Source organism: Hemicordylus capensis, chromosome 4, assembly GCF_027244095.1.
Source record: "Hemicordylus capensis ecotype Gifberg chromosome 4, rHemCap1.1.pri, whole genome shotgun sequence".
NCBI classification, from domain to species: Eukaryota; Metazoa; Chordata; class Lepidosauria; order Squamata; family Cordylidae; genus Hemicordylus; species Hemicordylus capensis.
The window spans coordinates 18,869,459-18,889,673 of record NC_069660.1 but is presented as its reverse complement, the minus strand read 5'-3'; the positions used below and the strand labels follow the sequence as shown (position 1 = coordinate 18,889,673).

At 45.5% G+C, this 20,215-nt stretch overlaps 1 long non-coding RNA gene across 1 annotated transcript in view; it reads right to left on the bottom strand.

Annotated features, from left to right (window-relative positions):
- Positions 1-558: 558 nt before the first annotated feature.
- LOC128324190 (uncharacterized) overlaps positions 559-20,215 on the bottom strand; it is an 85,487-nt gene continuing 65,830 nt past the window's right edge. Inside the window, exons 2-3 of the long non-coding RNA XR_008306719.1 lie at positions 2,198-2,282; positions 559-1,431 (exon numbers count right to left, since the gene is read on the bottom strand). This is a non-coding gene — a long non-coding RNA (uncharacterized LOC128324190). The remainder of the gene's footprint in view (positions 1,432-2,197; positions 2,283-20,215) is intronic.

The window sequence follows — 20,215 nt, the reverse complement described above, 5'->3', positions numbered from 1 at the left end:
CAGAAGAGTGGGGTGGGGTGGTAGCTCCTAATGGGTGGAGTCTACCACCCCAATTGCAGAGGGATTGGTCAAAGGGCTGATTTTTGGTGAATTGTTGAAATTTACGTGTCTTTAAGGTTTTTCCTCATAAGGTGTAATGGAGGTTTCAGCAGCCCCATAACTGCACTTGGGGGGTGCTGGGGTGGCCCAGAGCGAGTGGTGATGTAGTGCACATAGGGTGCCAGCCACCCCCATGGGATTGCTAACCCATGGGGTACAGGGTTCCTAGTCTACAGGCCCAGGTTCAAGGTGAAAATTTGTGAGGACAGTCTTTTACAGAGCGTTTCTCAAGGACACAACTTTGAAATTTTTGGACATTATTTTTATTTTTGCTAGTGGCCTCAAAAGCTGGAAGTGGCGCAGGCATATCTGGACCTCTGAGATGGCCAGATTTCAGTCATGGATAACCACAAGTTCTCTGTCCTCCTAGCCACCTTCTTGAGGCCCTAGGCTGGTTTTGTAAACTTTATTCTCTGCGTTCATCCTCTCCAAGGCAGATTCTGTGGCACTAGAGCTATGTAAATGAAGAACTGTGTTTCAGGGGTCTGCAAACTAGCACATTTTTAAAAGAAGGGGTCCCCACTTCTCCTCAAGAGCCAACACATGGACTAGATAATAGGCAGTGCCCCTGGTTAACAGGAACCTTTGGATCAAATGCACATGTGAACTTGTCTTTCTGGCTTTCGCTGGGGAGACACAATTTGCCTCTTCTTCGCATGCACCAGACAATATATCAAGAAAGAACGAACCCAGTTTGAAAGCAAAGAATTAAAAAGGCTGCGTGAATCAACTCTAGGATACAGCTCTCTGACGCACATAGGAACAGAATGGCAGATTTGTTTTGTTTCCATTCCATTTTGTAAAATTTAAATATAATTGACTGGTAGATACACTTTTGCAGGGGTGCAGACAGAAGGGAAAGCTTGAAGAGCAACTCCTCAAATTTTTTGTGGGGAGAGGGAAGACACTTCTTGGCGGGGGTGGGTGGGGAGAAAATATTTTTTGGGGAGAGAAAATCACTTTTTAACATGGAGCAAGAAAAACTTTGAAGGGAGGTGAAAAAGTAACAATTTGTATGTCATTCTTAGCATGTTCACATTTGCCTTCTGTTGCTGGTTCCTGGAGAACATATGTTTTTAAAAGCAGACTTTCCATCTTTCTTTCTTTCTTTCTTTCTTTCTTTCTTTCTTTCTTTCTTTCTTTCTTTCTTTCTTTCTTTCTTTCAATATTCAAAAAGGTCAGGTGTGCCTTGGGCTTCAAAAGAGGGTGACTCTGCCACTCCATCGCCAGTAAATGATGGGGGAAACTCTCCAAATGCGTAGGGAGGAATCTGCACCCTGTAAATTATTTTTTTATTTACTGGCATTTATGTACCACTTTTCAGTTGACCTCCTAAAGCGATATACATAAAAGCAGTGAAAGAGTAAGCATAAACAAAACACACATACAACAATGTGCAGAGCATTTGAGCTCTTGCAATTACATGTAGCCTATACAGAGGCACTCTTACCCCTGGACGTCAGGTTCGAAGTCCAGGGCCTCCACACCCCCTGGGGGCTTCCAAATTGTCTTTAGTGTGTCCTGGGAGGTATGGTCACGATGCCACACTGTGGGCCCGCACTGTGCCCGGTGGCTGAGTGCAATTGTGACCTTCGCTGAGTGCTTTAGAGACAGAGTGGGGAGTGGGGAAAGTGTTAAGGTGCCTGTTGAAATGTTTCTGCTAATCCATATTTGCATAAATATATCTGTTTTATATTCTTACATTCTTGTGAATTCAGTTGCTGTATGTGCCCTCAAAAAAGTGTTTTAAAAATACTGTGTGTCAGTGTGTATAGGAGAGTGATGCTTAACTTGCGTGGGGGGGGGGGGGCTCCAGACTGGGGGGGGCCCTCCAAAGTCCTTTAGGTCCAGGCTCCAAAATTACCTAGCTATACCTCTGAACCTATACATAACTCCATGTGAGCAGATCCCCCCCAAGCATTTGAAGAGCTCCTTCCTCATTTTACTTCCCCCAAAACATATTTCCCCCCCACCCCATTTAGGGTTTTTTTAGGAGTTGCTCCTCATGTTTTCTCTGTCTGCACCCCTGCATAACTCTAAGTGATAAGCTTTATGAAATGTAAAAATAAAAAAGAAATTAGGATTTTGTAAGGATTACCTTTGGAAGCTAAATTCCTCCCCCACAATCCATCTCCAAAGCACCTTAATACCTACTGGAACTGTTCTTCACTCTCCAGTGGACCCTGTGGGATGAGAATTTGAAAATCTTCCATGGGTTTTTGAAATTCTCAACTCTCTCCCTCCAGAGCTTTCTCACTGGTCAATACAGTCAGGCATTGTAGGCATTCCAGTATGATGGCTGTAGGCCAGTCATTTGCATAACCACTTTATTATCTTTCTGCACTTCACAAGAATCCTTACATATATTCACAATCAATTAAGAATGTTTTTTTTTAAAAAAAAATCATCATGGTTTCTGCAAAACCTGTTTTGGTCTTTATTACGCAGTTTAAGAATATTTCCCATTCCAGAGCAGGGAGGACCTCTTTTGTCAATCATTTCCCCTCTCTTCTCCATAATCATTCTCAGCTTTTTGCACCTGAAGGAGTTTTAAAATTTTCATTATGTTTATTTTACATGTAGTGTTCAATTCCCTGCCTAGAATTCAGGACAAAAGCCTTTGTATGTAACATTCTTAGCATGTTCACATTTGCCTTCTGTTGCTGGTTTCTGGAGAATATATATTTTTAAAAGCAGACTTTTCATTTTCTTTCTTTTTTATTCAACAAGGTAAGGTCTGTCTAGGGCTTCAAAGGAGGGTGACCCTGCCACTGCAGCTCCAGACATGGAAAGCTCCCTAGTGGCAAATTCATTTATTTGCTGAGTGGGCCTTGAAAGCCCTGTGGGCTTTGCCTTTGGTCTATATTTCCTTATCAGGCACAGGTGGAGAAAAGAGGCACTTGTCATGAGAAGGTCCCTCATCATTTTCTTTCTCACTGTTGAGAGTTCTTCCTCTATACCAGCAGTTCTCAACCTTGGGTCCCCAGATGCTGTTGGACTGCAATTCCCATCACCCTCAGCAGTTTTTTCCCCCCATTTGTGCGGAATTAGTTTTGTTCTGGGCGGCAGTATCAAGGCAGTGTGCGCGCATGTGCATTCAGAGAGGGACGTTCCTGATCAAACCTGAGTGGGTTCTGAAATCAAACGAGCGGACATAAAAAACCATGTGAGTGCGTGCACACGCGCACGCCTTAGAGGGAACATTGGCACTCAGCCTTCAATCACAAAAGCACCAACAATCAAGCTTATGTTATTTTCTCTTCAAATACCTTAAGTATGGAAAGCGAGATGAAGGTGATGTTTCTTGGTCCATCCGTGCTGGGGGTCACAGGCTGATTACTGCACAGGCAGTATAAGCAGCTGCCGACGCCAGCAAATCTTGAGGAGCATTATCTTGGAGAGAGACAGACAGTTAATTTCCCCCCCGCCAACTTTAAAAATAGGTGGCGGTCGCAGCGCAGTGGGGACGAGAGTGCTGCCCGCCTCCTAAACCATGACAGGAGGTGAGGTCAGGCACTGGAGGCAAGTGGCAGAGATGGGGACTAAAGAGCTCCTCACTCAAGCTTGGCTTACTGGCAAATGACACAGAGCGGGCGACATGCACGCGCATGCGCAGAGGCTCCAAACAGGCCCAAGTTGCCTGCTGTGTGTCATCTGCGAGGAAGCCGGGCTTGAGTGAGGAGCTCTTTAATCACTGGCTTTGCCATCTGCTTCCAGCTCCTGACCTCACCTCTTGTCATGGTTTAGGAGGCGGGCGGAGCTCTCACTGCTGTTTCCACTGTGCTGCTGCCACCACATAGAGGCATTTTTATAGGTTTTTTAAAAAAGAATCAAGTTTCCCTCCCCCGCAAGACCCCTTATCCTTGTCCCTGGGCTGGCTAATCTTTGGCTGCCTATGGGCAGCAGAAAGATTAATCCACTCTGGCTGGGGTGGGATTGGTGGAATTTCTGAGCATGCTCTCAGGACTCTGTACACGAGTACAGCATCCATTCCTGTAGTTATTCAGTACAGATCTGAAGAGCGCTCTTGCCATTAGCCAAAAGAAATTCTGTTTTCTGCTGACTGGAACAGTGTCCACAATCTTTCGCCAGCTGATAAAGAAATTGGTTTGTGCACTCTGAAAGAATACACTGAAACATATGGGAATGTCTTCAACTATTTCATCCCAATATAAAAATGTGAAGTGAAAGAAACTTTTCAGCACTGCAAAACCATTGCTGTGAATTAAAGGCTAAATCAGTAGCTTTTTTTAGAGCAAAGATAAGAGCAATTCTAAACTGTTGCCTCAGGAAGATAATCTGTGAAACTTGTTGAGGCCTGTGTTTTATTCAATTAAACAGTTTCCTGCCCTTATTAGAATACCGCTTTTAATGCCTTGAGTTTGTGGTGCAACTCCCTTTTGTGTGATTCTTAGGAACATAGGAAGCTATATCGGAATGGGGCCAATGACTCACTTGAACTGGAGTCAATATTGCTCAATTAAGACATCTTTAGTGGTTGACATCCTGACTAAGCCTGTGCCAATGAACTAGGAAGAAGTATCCCTGCTGTATGTTGGAAGTGAAGGACTCTGCGCTGTCTCATGTCTCAATGACAGAGGGGGACAGATTAGTGAGTCAGAGGGCTAGAGGGGTCAGGACATTGGTCATCCCTTCTCGACTGCTCTGACACTATCCCTTTGATATGTAAATTGCTACTCTCTTCCTTCCTGCTTCTTCCTTTCCCTTTATTCTCCCTTGCAACACACACGCTCCTCTCTCCCTGCACCATGTGTGCAGAGATGCAGAGACCACCCCTCTGCATCCAGCTAGCTAGCTAGATTAGAGATCCTATCTCGCAACTTTCCAATCTAGAATGGAGTTCTCCAATAAAGACTCTTTATATTGATTTGAAACTATGAACTGGCTCCAAGTTTATTTTACTCTCAGCATACACACATGCCTAGGCAGACTCCACTGCGTTGTGCCTCAGTGCACTCTGCTGTAATAGAAGGGTATCTCTTACCAGAGAGAATTCCCAACACTGTAGAGATGGTCTCATAAAGAGCTTCCTGAATTCTGCAGTGTCTATGGTGGAACACAGGAACCTGCCTTGCACAGAGTCAGATCATTGGTCCATATTACTCAGTTTTGTCTACACTGAGTGGCATCTGCTTCTCCAAGGTTTCAGCAGGAGTCTTTCCCAGCCCTACCTGATGCCAGGGATAGAACCTGAGACCTTCTGCATGCAAGCGCACAAATGTTCTTCCCTTGAACTATGGCTCAATTCCCTAAGGGGCATATCTTATAATGCTCACATGTCATCACAAATCCAAATACAAACCAAGGCAGACCCTGCTTAAAAAGGGGGACAATTCATGCTCGCTACCACAAGACCAGCTCTCATACTTTTTTGCAAAGGGGTTTCCCCCACCTACTTCTTCTGCCCCCAAAAGTGATCTTCCCCATCTGAAAATATGCCCGAGGGCCACACATCCCTCAGGGACATATTCTTGGGTGATGCAGAGCATTTCCAGGGGAAAGAGAGATTGGCAAAAATTGCCATTCCTTTGCATGATGGGCACTGCAGAGCTCAGGAAGTGCTTGGCACTGGGGGCACTTTTTTCTAGCATGCAGGTACACATTTACTCAGGATATTGACCACTGCTGATCTTGATCCTGGAATGACTCAATATCAATGGTATAAAGTGCCACTGAAGGGACTGGAAAACCAGATATGGCACCGAATACCAGTATCTTCTATATTCTGTACTGGGGAACAAAATTCAGCAGGATTTTGTGTGTCCAGTTTTGTGTCTGTCCAATTGTCCAAAACAATGCTGTTTTGCATTGTCTTAAATCATGCAATAGTAAGCAATCAGCATACTGAAACCCTTCAAATATTATATATTGACTCTTATAATGTTAAATATTAACAGCCTGTACCATTGTGCTATTTCTTCTCTGCAAACAGATATAGATCCCACTGCAAAAATATGTCTCTTGTTCTTTTTTTAAAATCTGGCATTGCTGCCAATGGTTCAAGTTAAGAAAAGTATTCCAAGGAGAATCCATACAAAAGAATCTGCCAAGCAAATTTCTGAATCCAAATACTTGGACCAGAGAAAGTGTTATATATCTCAGCTGGAAATAATTTTTAAGGAGGCTATTAGCTATCATTCTTTAATTCTGATGCAGATATAATTAAATGTCCATCACTGCTGGTAACATCCTTTTTTGAAGCACAACAGAACAGAAGAAGGAGTCCTGGGGTGCATAAAATGACACTAAACACTAATTTTTTTGGCAGGATTCAAATGATTTACTTTGGCAGGGCTCAAGCAACGGAAGACCATTAAATCCCCAAACCCCTGCTCCAAAGGAATCTATGGATGAAGAGTAAATTCTAGGATTTTAAAAACAAGCTGTCTTTCGTCCAAGTTTAAGTCTAATATAGATGGTGGCAGAGGTTTTCATTAATTATTTTGGCTTTATTTCTCTTGGTAGTTCATATTAACAGGGGTGGTGTCAGAGGTTAGCCTGATCAGGCGCTGTGCCAGAGGCCCATATCCATTAGAAGGCTAAACTGGCCAATCCCTGAACCGCTAGAACAGTATCAGTACCCACCTTCCTTTAGTAGTAGCAGTAGTGGTGGAAATCAGCTGGGACACTTGTACTGCTCGCCAATGCCTTCACCCCAGCATCCCCCACCTGCAAACTGGAGTACATTTTCTAGGAACGATGGAATGCAGAAACCACCTGCTCAACTGAAGTTTAAGCAATGCCTCCAAGATGTATGTATACCAAAAGATGTCTCTTGCTTCTGTGTTAAATCAGCACCCTGATTAGTGAAGATGAAATTCCACCATAACCTGGAGAAACTATCTGTTGAACATATGTATGAAAAAGTATCTATTCATCATCTTGCTGAAGCTAAGCTGGACTTGTGTAGTCAGTGCCTAGGTGGGAGACCCATGTATGACACCTTTGGGGATGGGGTCATAGCTCAGGGGCAGAGCATCTGCTTTGCATGAAGGCCCCAGGGTCCCCCTCCCCACAAGCATCCATTCTATCTTGGATTTACAATGGGGGAAAGGGCTGTTATGGGAAGGGGAGGGGAGGGGATGAACGGACTATTGCACGCAACACTCCAAATTGTGGTTATCCAAATAATGGTTGATTTTCCTTTGCAGGAACACATTCTACTGCATCAGTCTTGGATACCTTCTAGAAAGGAGGCCAGGCTATTTAGAACACTTTGAAACAGATTCCCACTTGCAATTTGTGGTGGCTGAAGCAGTCAATTGTTACCTGTCCACCAGTTTTCCCTCTCAGGCATGGGCATGTGTGCACACCCACTAGCTTTCTGATCTGCATACACTGAATTTTATACTTTTCAGAGGTTGAATCAGGACGGCCGCACCCTGAATGCATGAGCACACACACTGCCTTGGTACTGTCACCCAGAAAAACACTCATTCTGCACACAGGTGCACCAGTTGCAGGGAACACCACATCTACTGCAAAAATACTGATAATGTTCAGTGATGCAAGCCATCCCATGTAGTGCTGCCCACACAGACAATATATGCTACACCGTTACAAACATGGCTTCCCAGGCAGGTGTGCTAGATTGGGTGTTAGGTCAATGACAAGGTTCCTCGCACATGTGCCTCTTCATTTCTTTAACTGGAACGTGTTGCAATGTTTTCAATAGCAATTCTACACAGAGGTCCTGCCTGCCAGGCAACGTGCCAAGGGGTGCATTATTTATTTATTATTTATTTATTCAATTTCTATACTGCCCTTCCAAAAATGGCGCAGGGCGGTTTACACAGAGAAATAATAATTTTTTAAAAATGGATCCCTGTCCCCGAAGGGCTCACAATCTAAAAAGAAACATAAGATAGACACCAGCAACAGTCAATGGAGGTATTGTGCTGGGGGTGGATAGGGCCAGTTACTCTCCCCTTGCTAAATAAAGAGAATCACCATGTTAAAAGGTGCCTCTTTGCCAAGTTAGCAGGGCTTAGTTTGCATTGCAGTTTGTTCGCCCAGTGCAAGCCTCAATCCCTTTTGGCACTAAGCACACCACCAACCAACCACCCTCTTCTTCAGAGCAAGTCAGGCTTGGGTCGTCAGAATCCCTGAGAACTCTTGCCTTTCAAATTCCAGCACAGAGCATCTGACTTCCTAGCATCCCACCAAATACCAGCACACAGGGGCTGATAATGAACAGGCTCAATTGACAGAGACAGTCATGACATTTGTAGGGAGGAATGTTATCTCTTTAATTTACTGAACAAGAAGAAGGTCACCACAGGTGGGGCTACTGTAGGTGTATCCCTGAAGTAGCTTTGATGGAAATTCAGCTGTGCATGTGGGTGGCATCCAAGTTTCTTTTGCTTTAAAACCAGTGTGCTCTTCCATCAGCATGCACCAGTCTGCCTTGCTGTTGCAGCAGTGGAAGATGCTCACATGTGTAACTTGAGGAGTAAGCTGCTTTACTGCCCATGCTTCTTGGATGCTGCTCTGACTCCTCTCTGCTGGAATATAGGGTTAGCCCCTGTCTTGTTCCTGCATCTGTCCTCTGCTGCTCTAGTTTGCCTGAGGGCCTGGCAGATCTGGGTGTTCTGGAAGCAGGACGTCTCCCCTTGACTTGCAGGTGTTGTGCAGGATGCAGCAGGCCACTATGATCTTATGGAATCAGCTCCTCCTCTACATCCAGCAAGGCGTAGAGGGCATGCCAGTGGGACTTCAGTTGACGTTCCTCCCCATGGTGTTCTGAGGGCCACGGTAGGGAGTGACAAGCCACTTCTGAAGGCTGTATCTCTGGTCTCCAAATATCACAGGCTTGACTGCAAGGCCACTGACAAGGATGGGGGTGTAGAAACGAAGGCCCCAGCCTTCAGTTTTGCTGCAGGAGCGGACATCCAGAAGATTGCTGTGTCATGGTTTCTTCCGGACACCCACACGTATACGTCCATGAAACCCCGTGGCATTCACCAGTGCTTGCAGGGTCATGCTGTAGTAGTGCTTGCTGTTGTACTACATGGTGGCACCATGTACTATCATGGTGGCAATGGGGCACCAAAATTTTGACATGTGTGTTGTCTATACACCACAGAAGGCCTAGAAAACCCTTCTGCTGGAACTTTGCCCTCACCTCCTGGGGGTTGCCCACCCACATTATGTCCTTCCAGAATAGCTCATCCATCAGGAGAACAACTTCATGGAAAATATCACATGCCGTGAAAGTGCCCACCATGAACAGGTTGCTGAATATCAGATAGTTCACACTGGAGGCCAACTTGTACACCATGATGGCCAGCCACTTCCACAATGGCACAGCATGGCACATAGTGGTGTCCTGGTGGTGGAGAACTGGCTACATGTCACTGCAAGAAACTCAAAGGTCTGTCTGGACATTCTGAAGCTGCCCATGGACCACTGGTCATCCCACTCAGCCACATCTTCAATGGATTGCCAAGTGCTGCCGTGTCCTTGGAGGGCCTACCTCCTGTCTGCAGACAAGTACTCCTTTAGAAGGTGTGCCAAGGATGAGATTCCTCCTGCACTGCTTTGCACACTTTCAAAGGCAGCTCTTGAGCACACAAGCAGTCCGTTCCATCTCATGGTGAAAGCTCACAGCTTCTACATGGGCAACAGCTGCCTCCACACTCTCAAAGATTCCGAGAATTTGCAGTATCACCTGCCTCTGCTCCGCTCTCATTCTGGCTTTCGCCTCCATGCTTTGGATGCAGAAAAAACCACACTTGGAACTGAGTTGCAAGTAAAGGCCCTTGCACAGTGCAGCAGGAGTGTATTTTGGATGTGATACAGCAGCAGCACCCCACCACCCCGCATTCTATGATGAAGGCCAGAGGCAGTATAATGTTTTAAAACTAACTTGTGGCCAAGATGGATGGTGTGTAGTGCTAAATATACACTGCACCCTGTTAAGATTACATCTTGGAAAGAGCAGTCCTTGGAAGTTGCCCTCCCTGTAACTTTTTCCAGCTTAAAATGACATGCTCACTCACCAGATGTGTCCTCTTGCAGGAGATGGCACTCTTCTGAAGCATTGTCTGAACCACCAGCACCTTCATCAAATAAAGGTGTGGCAGGGAAAACCAGAGATGTTTTTTTGTGTTGGAAGGGAAGGACTATACGATGTCTCTTGTCTCAATGACAGAGGAAGACAGACTAGTGAGTCAGAGGGCTGGAGAGGTCAAGACATTGGTCATTCCTTCTCTACTGCTCTGACACTATCCCTTGATATGTAGATTGCTATTCTTAGGGACCTCCTTCCTTCTAGCCACTTCCTACTTCCTCCTCTTCCCTTCCCTTCCTTTCTCCCTTGCAACATGCACACTCCTCTCTCCCTGCACCATATGTGCAGAGATGCAGAATCCATCTGCATCCAGCTAGATAGATAGATTAGAGATCCTATCTCTTCACTGTCCTATCTAGAATGGAGTTCTCTAATAAATACTCCTTATATTGATTTGAAATTATGAACTGGCTCCAAGTTATTTTACTCTCAGCATACATGCATGCCTAACCAAATTCTGCTGTGTCGTGCCTCTGTGCACTCTGCTATAATGAAAAAGAGAATTACCAGAGAGAATTCCCAACATTTCGATGCCCATCCTGGAGAACACGTCAGTCAGGGAATGCAAGAACAGTCCCTCTGACTGCTGCATGCCCTGTGCTTGCTCCAGGAAACAGCTTGTGTGGTGGCGTGGGGAACTCTGGACTTGCTCCTGCTCTATCAGGGAACCTTGGTTGTCCTCCTCCATGTTTCAGATGTCCAAGGGCCTCAATTTGTGTCTTGTCATCTTCCTCCTCAGAGTGCAGACTGAAGTGTCTGTCCCTGGGCATCCACAACCCACACAAGCACAGGTGCACTGCGCTCTCAGCCTTCCCGGGAAGCTTCAGCAGCAGCAGCAGCTCCTCCCGCGTGCTCCACAGGAAGGGGAGGCCCACATAATTAGCTTGCAACCCCAGAGCAACTTGCAACCTCTGTGTCCCGAGGCTGTAACACTGACATAGCTGTGTGCTGTGCCGTGGCTGTGGCTGCCGTGGAACTACCTGGATGGGCAGAGGAGGTGGTGGCTGACGAGGCAGTGGTCAGCATAACTCCCTGTGCAAGGGGATCTGCTGCTCCCTGGCATGCTGGACAGTTGTGCCATCTGGCTTGCCCTTTGCCTCTTCTAACTGAGCCCTTGCTAACTGAGCAAAGAGGCACCTTTTTAAAGTGGTCATTCTCTTTCTTTAGCAGGGGGAGAGCAACTGGCCCTATCCATCCCCAGCACAGCATCCCCCAGTGGCTGTTGCTGGTGTCTATCTCATGTTTCTTTTTTAGATTGTGAGCCCTTTGGGGACAGGGAGCCATTATTTATTTATATCTATGTAATCTATGTATATCTATTATATCTTTGGGATTTTTTTGTTGAAAAGCAGTATATAAATATTCTTCACACATTCTCTGGGATGGGGTGTCCACTCCCAGACGTGCTCCCGAGTGTAATGTCTTCCCTATCCAGGAGGTCATAGTGTATAGATAAAACAGGGGTTACATGTGTAATGAAAAGCCAAAAACAACCAATAAACTGAGCATATAAGGTATGACAATTGTCTTGTTATCTAAATTTAAAAACACTTGTTATATTGCTTATTGTACTATCCATGATGTTATATTTTCACTTTTTAGTCCTTCATGAAGAAGCTTCAGCGAAAATCACTGGAATCCGGACAGTTTTTCAAGGACTATTTTTATGACTTGTACTAAAAATCATCTCCATGAGCTTCAGATGAAGTTTGTGAATTATTTACCTCACTGCATATAGAAGAATGGACATTGTTATTTAGTCCATATAGTGGACATTGCACCTGTGTGATACCCTCTTGAAATATGCATGTTTACTATGAATGGAATATCTCTTACGTGTAGTAATTTTGGATGGCTTGTGGCACATTCCTCAGTATTTGGATATACGAACCATTATTGATTATATGCACATTTAGAATAATACATCATTTATTATATTGATTATTTCTTAAGTGTTCATGTTTATATAGATTATTTTTTAATTCACACAGTTTATTGGTTGTTAGGTGGTCATAGTGTGTCATGGTCCTTGGATTCACTCCTGACATCTTTTTGTGGGTGGTCACTTCTTGAGTTTCTTCTTCAGGTGCTGGAGTCTTTCCTTGCACTGTACTCTGGTGTGTTGGAAGCCCCTCTGTGTCATCTGCCTAGAGATCCAGTTGAAGATGGTCTCATTCCTGAACTGCTGTCGCCGTTGTGACTGGACATCCCCTCTCTGCCTCCATCCACAATGCATGCACATGTACTTTCCTGCTTCCATCCCCAGATTGGCTGCTTTCCATGCCAGTGCCAGTGCCAATCATGGATGGTGAAGCTGTCATTGAATGCTAAGACTGCATGGCTGGTGCTGATTTCCCAAACAGCTGGTTAGAGGAGTAGGGCGTGGGGTGCTTAACCCTGCTTCTTCACAGGAGGGAAAAGCAGGAGGGATGAGGAAGGATCTCCGGATTGTGCACGCAAAGCCAGAAGTGTGCAGGAGGGGTGTGGTCACCAACCATGTGCACGCAAAGCAAGTGTTATGCTTACCCAGTCCTCATGGACATTTAAAATGTTACTACTCTCTTTTAATAACTTCGGCTTGAACACAGGCGATCTTTCTACCAGCAACTGTGAAGAAGGAAATTTCATCAGGCATCGGATAGCGCATGTCCTGAAAGATTCATGAATGGCCTTGCTGATTGTAACAGTGGCTCTGAAAGCTAGATTACTAGAATCCCAAGTCCCACATTAGTTACTTTAATGTATTAGAGCCATAGCCTTGGGAAGAGTGAGAACAAATCTCCAAAATTGTTGTTTCTGATACGTGCTGTTGTATCACTCCTCCAAAGGCATAGCATATGTGCCCTGTGTGGGGAAATAATCTGGTTGTGACAACACCCCTCTCCCCTTACCTTTTTCAATCCCCACTTTGAAGTGTTAAAAAAAAGACTTGATGGGCAAAGGGTTGGGAAAGGAGAACAATGGTTGTTTGACAGCTGGTGCTAATTACTAAACAAAGACTGACATATTTTGGTCATGTCATGCGAGCTGATTCACTCAAAAAGACAATTATGTTGGGAATGATCAGCGGAAGAAGGAGACGGGGATGGCCTTGTACTCGGTGGCTGGATATTATTAAAAATGACACCGGAATGACCATGGTGGAAATAGAGGAAGCTGTACGAGATAGGACGGCATGGAGCGCATTGATCCATAGAGTGATTGAGAGTCGGACACAACTGAACGGATAAGAAGAAAGCTTATAAATAATTTTTTTGCCTCCTCTCTCCTTTCCCCCTGTTTCCTTCTCAATTCTCTCTTGCTAGGTAGACTTGCTTTGTAGATAGGTTACAAGGATTAGTCTTTGCTTATCAGGACCCAACATTCATTGTAATTTTTGAAACCTATTTCCCTAAGAAAACCTACAAAAAGTATCCGTGGTCTGATTCCTTGTGTCTCTTCACACATCCACTGGCCGAGCCCTCCCTGGTTTTGACATCTGAAGGGTGCATTGCTATATCAGAGTGATCCCTTGGACTATTGTTCGATAGCACATCAACACGCCAACAGCTTGGCACACTGGCACATGGGCACAGTGGCACATTGGTGAAGTCTCTCTGTCGAGGAACCCTGCTGACAGGAGAGGGAGGCGGGTGGACAGGGGAAGTTGGCCAGAGCAGGGGGCGCCTGGCAATGTTGCTTACCTCAATTGGCAATGCTGCAGCCCCTGCTGACCAGCAGGAGTTGGGCTGGCCGGGAGAAGGCTTCCCCGAGATTCTCCCTAACAGGGAGAGGAGCTTGTGAGAACTTGGGAGTGTCTTGCAATAATTTGGGCCACTCTTGAGAGATCTCACGACAAGACTTTGGTCAGACCCGAGATCTCGCAAGAGATGTCCCTGACTGCATAATAAGGAGCCGGCCAATAATGAGCATCCGGCATAACAGGGAGGGCTCCAGCCAATCAGAGCCCTGTGACCCATGACAACTCAAGCCCAGGCCTCCAGAACCAGGGCCCTGTGAAGGAACAGGCCCTGGGGAGTACCAAGAAAAGGGCTACGTGGACTCTGAGGCATGGCTAGTATCTGGCAGAGGGACAAGGAAGGCCCTGGACATGACCTGCCTGATCAAGGATCCAACATTCTCAAACCCAAAGTCTTACGATGCATAACACAAGAGGCATGGAATACAGGTGGAACATGTGTGTGGATGGAAACTTCCTGCATGAAAATAAAGCAACACAGAAGCCCTCATTATTCTGATGGAAGGATGTGGGAACTGAGATGCGTGTGGTCAGAAATGAGTCCAGTTATTTAGGGCTTAATGTGTTTGCACACAAAGCACTGCAATGATTAATGGTTGGAGACCTCCCCGCAGTCTCTGTCTTGTCTTTCGATCCTTTTTTTTGTTGGGGAACAGGCAAGGAGTGGGGTATCCACTCCTCAGTGTCCATCACAGTTTTTTGAAAGCATGCCAGATTATGGCTTTTTTACCCAGGCTTTTATATGATTGACTCCACTGCTGCTTCTTGTATTTTGTACTGTTTTTATGCTTGTGTTTTAATTTTTAAAAATCAGATTTGTTTTTATATTTTTTAGCTCAGTATTTTAATGTGTCTTTTTATAATCTTGTTTTTAAATTTTATTGTGAGCTGCCTTGGGATTTTCTTAATGAAAGGCGGGGTATAAATTTAACAATTAAAAAAAAAAGGTGCAAAACACTCAGGGAAAAGTGAGCTTTCTCCAATGTGGTTCTGTTCCTTTAAATGCATGAACTTATAGCGGCAGCAGAATTTGAACCTCGGGTTTCAGCAGCGAAACTCACTACCAACTGAGGCTTCAAATTGAGGTTTGGAAGTGGAAACGGAGCTGCGGCTAGGTGACAAAACCACGGCTTTGGATGATAACTGACTCCAACCTCTGGCACGTTTACCAGTTTGGAGTTATGCCCCAACATGACCTTAATTTACTGCTTTTGGAATCTTCATTCCATCCACCTGTAAGACGTTCAGTCTTTTTATTTTATTTTATTGGTATAATCTTGGAAAGATTATGTGTGCATGATTTATTACAGCCTTCCAATTATTTTATATTGGTTTTTCAGATAACCTTTAACAGATATTTGATGCTGTGTCCTACTTTGTTATATACTGTATACTGCTGGGCTACATTGGCTGCATTGGATAAATTGTTGTGCATGTGGGCCTTCTCTGTTGCCCTCAGGCTCTGGAATGCACTCACTCCCAGTGAGTGTCTGCTCCTTGACGTCTGTGGCTATTAAAAAAACACACACACAAACACACCAAAAAAAACACCAAACCCCTAAAGACCTATTAATTTTACCAGGCATTCACCCTTTAAAGGCTGACAGGTTTCTTAGGTTTCATAGGAACATAGGAAGAACATAGGAAGCTGCCATATACTGAGTCAGACCATTGGTCTATCTAGCTCAGTATTGTCTTCACAGACTGGCAGCGGCTTCTCCAAAGTTGCAGGCAGGAATCTCTCTCAGCCCTATCTTGGAGAGCATGGTGGGGGAAAGGATCTTTCAATGGTAATATCACACAAGTACTAAAAAGAGAACACCCGGACTACTTGAGAGATTTGTTATTCATACTTAAAAAATGGAAGGTTGAATCAGATCTATTTAAAGGATCCTCCTCAGTTAAGCAGCTAAGGAAAACAATTTATGGAGAGATTCTAGAAGTGGGTTTCTTAAAACCTGATTTAGAACGTAAACGCTACAAACACCGCACTTCACAGTACTTGTTGCAACCCGACCACCCTATTGCTCTCTTTAAGGAGAAAAAAGTACCTTTCCATTTATGGGAAACAAGGTGGCGCTTATACCATCAAGTACTACCACTTAATGCGGCTAAGCCATGGCTCCCAGAGGACCAGCAAGAGTGTCCTAAAATCGCCTGCAAACAGAAAGCTAGTGAGCTAGGCAAAACATTCAGGGAAACCCACTCACATTTCTTAAAAGAGTGTGTGGTAGCCAAAAGAGTGTGGCAGGGAGTAAGCAAGCTGTTAGAGTGGCCTGATTTGGAAAAACAGACTTGGGAAGAACTAACCTCGGGTTTGAGCAATAGAACCTCTTTTCGAGGTCCCAGAAAGAAACCTTCAAGGAAACGGGACGGAACAGGTGCCCTCATACTAGGGAATTGGAATGTTCCCCTTCTCGTAATCAGGTTAGTAAACCTGTATGTCATTTATGCAATGCTCCTGCATAGGAATAGGGAGGGAAGACGCGACCAAGAGGTTCACGCAGATGAGACAGTAAATCTCTTCTGGAAAAGTTTGTATGGTTATGTGCAAAAAGACAAGAGTATCTCTTCCAAAGAGCAATGGGACAAATTGTGGAAATGGACGTTGGACGTAACCCCCCCCCGCCGATTACCTGATGTGCCTTGAAATCCCCCACCCCCGAGTTACAGTACCACCTGCATATACTTCATAACCTTGTGGGTTTCCAAATCATTGTGTGTAAATCTTTGAAGATATCTCATGTACAAACAACCACTTTGTATATAATTGTGCTTTGGCAACGTACTGTATGCTTTGGTAGTTTGTTGGTTCAATTTTTAAAAAAAATCTTTTCCTGTCTTGGAGAAGCCATGGAGGGAACTTGAAACCTTCTACTCTTCCCAGAGCAGCTTCATCCCCTGAGGGGAATATCTTGCAGTGCTTATACATCAAGTCTCCCATTCATATGCAACCAGGGCAGACCCTGCTTAGCTATGGGGACAAGTCATGCTTGCTACCACAAGACCAGCTCTCCTCTAAGTTTCTTAGCTCTTCTGCTACTCTGTCTCTATTTATTTATTCATTTCATTACATTTCATTTCTAGATTTCCCCATCTAAAGACTCTGGTGGGTTTTTTGGGGGTGTGTGTGTGTTATGGTTTGTATTGCTTTAACTGATTTCAATGTTAAGATATGTATTGTAGGGAGTGGTACAGAGGAGAGAAATGTGTGATTAAAACAATATTACTATCTATCTATCTATCTATCTACCTACCTACCTATCTATCTAAATGGCAATGAGGCATTTTAGCTTAGAGTCCTAATTGTGTAAGTTCCCAGGCAGGCAAGAGCAAGAGGCTTCTAGAGAAGTAAGACGGTTAGATTTAAGAAAGGGGGTAGAGATAGAATATGGGCCCAAGGAGGGGTGAAGGCTCATATCACCTGGTCTGGACCAAGGGCTCTGGGGACCACTGATAAACTTGGTTCCTCAGGAACAGTTCAGGCTAAGGCGGGTGCAAGAAGGTTGGCAGGGTTAGTTGTTAGAGGTAGTTCCAGGAGGGTGCTATCTTGTTGGACCCAGCTTCCTGTGTTAGCAAGGAAGATCAAGCTGGGCAAGAAAGCCGATCTGCAGAGTGGCATGAAGTCCTGAACACCACCTTGCGTGGTGGCCGGTGGACAGTAAATCTCCCACAAAGCTGTTGGTAACTCCAAGGTAGCTGGTGTGTAGAGAGCATGCAGATCACAAGGAACATGCGATGGAGTCCCAAGTGAAGCATACAAGAGAGCACACGAATCCCAGGGAGCAAATTGTATCATGTCGTTGGGGGTTCTTATACCCAAATACATATCATGGGGGCAAATTCCAATTGACTGTTGCCATCTGACAGATGTGTTGGGAGGGACCTGCAGGCATCCCATTGTTGCTGATCTTTCCTCCTGAGTGTAACAGTATGGGAACTGCTGAGGTATGCCAAGGCCTTTGTCATGGAAACAGAGTGTATAGGGGCACTATACATAAGGGTGCCTAGGGGCATCTGGGACATCCGCATAAATGGAAAAGTCCAGTAATCTAATCATTACTTTTGATGGGTGCATCTCTTAGGTCCGTATCACTTGCTTAACCTCCTTTGTGAGGGGGGAAGATTTACCTCAGCAAGCCTTATCTATGTTCTTCCCATTGAGCTAATTGGCACATTAGTTGGCTGCTATCCTATAAAGACAAGGCAGTTCATCGAGTGCAGAGTGTCCTTGGCAAAGAGTTAACCTGCTTGTAGTTAACTTCTGGGGTCTACTTAGGATGTTAGGGAGGGCGTGCATCTGCCCCCCTTTCCAATTTGCGTGTTAGGAGCCAAATCTAGGGGCAACTGGCCCACTGTCACTAAGTGACCTGCCTCCATGTCTATAAATGGAGAGTCCACGATGCTGTGAGGCTCCTGAGCATATACAGAGTGAGATCTCCAAGCCTTGAGGGGCTTTGCTAGCAACACTTGACAACCTTGCTGTCTCTTGTTAATGCTTTATAACCACCCCATAATGTAGAGTTCTCTTGTTCAATATGTGCATACTTACATCTTCAGGATTTATGGGTTCACGCTAAGCTGAAACCCTGCAGTGTGCTGACATATATAACAAATAGCTGCTTAGCAGATAAGTAAGGCAATAACAGACTAATACTTCATAAAAAATTTCTACCTAAGGGAAAAGCTAAGAAAATATTACTGGCACGTTTTAAAAGGAATGTGTTTGGGAACTGCCAGCAAATTTACATATTTGGAGCAACAGACCTGTGCAGCTCTTTCAGGGTGCCTGAACAAGTTAGTTGGCAGTGCAGACTATAAATATATATTCACATGCATAGTTTTAAATTCATACGCTGCCTCCTTGCAATGAACTTGAGGCAGTTCATTAATAAGTTAATAGGGTATAATCTCTTCCTGGAAGTTATGGAGAATGCTAACAAAGTGATCCTATCCTCACAGTACATCCACCCTCTGGCGGGGGTGGCTGTACTCTACAGCAGGGTGAAGCAAGCCACTTTATGTGGTGGGTTGTGGGTGCAGTATTGCAGTCCATCCAGCACCCAGAGATTTTGAAAGAAGGAAAGAATTGTGGGGGTGATTTTAATAGAATAAAAGAGAAGGGATCGGGAAGAGGTATGCTTCCGGTAGCAGTCAGTGTTCTGCTTCAAGCAACAATATGTCATAGGTCAGCACTGCCCCTGGCATGACTTCTGAATCCCCTTTTGATGTGGGAACACAGTGCTATCCTGTTGGGGGGTGGGGAAGGGAATTGTGCCCTCATACTGATACCTTTGCACCATTGGGAGGCTATCGCTGGCGTCACCCTGACAGTACTGGGCAAACACAAGAGGAAAACCTGGGCAACGGTGTGGGTAAGGCATGGGAAGGAGTGGAAGTGAATTGGAATCCTATGATCACTCAGGGTCAGTTCTGTCCCTGGTTGTGGCATAATGCTGCACTTTCAAAAGAGTAAGTTAAAAGATTCCCATTGGAATCAATGGAGAGCCCTAGATGAATCTCCCAATTTCCTCCCTCACCACCACCCACCACCCATCCAGCTACAATGGAGGAGGACAGACTGGAGCCCTATTCAGAAACTGAGCCGGGTCTCATGATCAGTGAGACCCGCTTTGTTAAGGTAAGCGGGGAGAGCAGGCTAAGCCTGCTCCCCCTGCAGACGAGCAGGGCGGGAGCCCTGGGTGGCCAGATCGGCTGCCCACATGACTGCCAGCTCTGTGACTGAGCCGGCGGGGGCTGGGAGGATCAGGGGCCGCACGGACCCTGGAAGCTCCAGTATGCCCTGTGCGAGCGCGCACAGCATACTGGAGAGACCCCCGAGCCGGGAGACTGCTTTTCAGCCTCCTGCAGGGGGGGGTTGTCTACTCGTGAGCAGGGGCATAGCTAGGTGAGAGGGGACCCATGTTTATCCATCTCTTTGACGCACCCCCCAAAAGTGAGGAAGATAATGAAGAAAATAGGAAGGGATGGATCTGGAGGGGCCTCAGGAGCTGGGGGCCTGTGTTTTTGAACCCTTTTGCTCAATTATAGCTATGCCCCTGCTCGTGAGTTGCCGCGCCACGGAGCCGTGCCGTGGCTACTCATGATTGCTTAAACTGGGTTTGCAGAGCGCTTGCTCCGCAAACCCGGTTTAAGCACCGGGCTACAGAAGTGGGTGACCAGCTTGCAAGCCACCGGGCTCGCAGTCGAGCCCGGTGGTTCACACGATGGGAGAAAATCGGGCTAGCCTCTGCTAGCCCGATTTTCTCCCGTCATGTGAATAG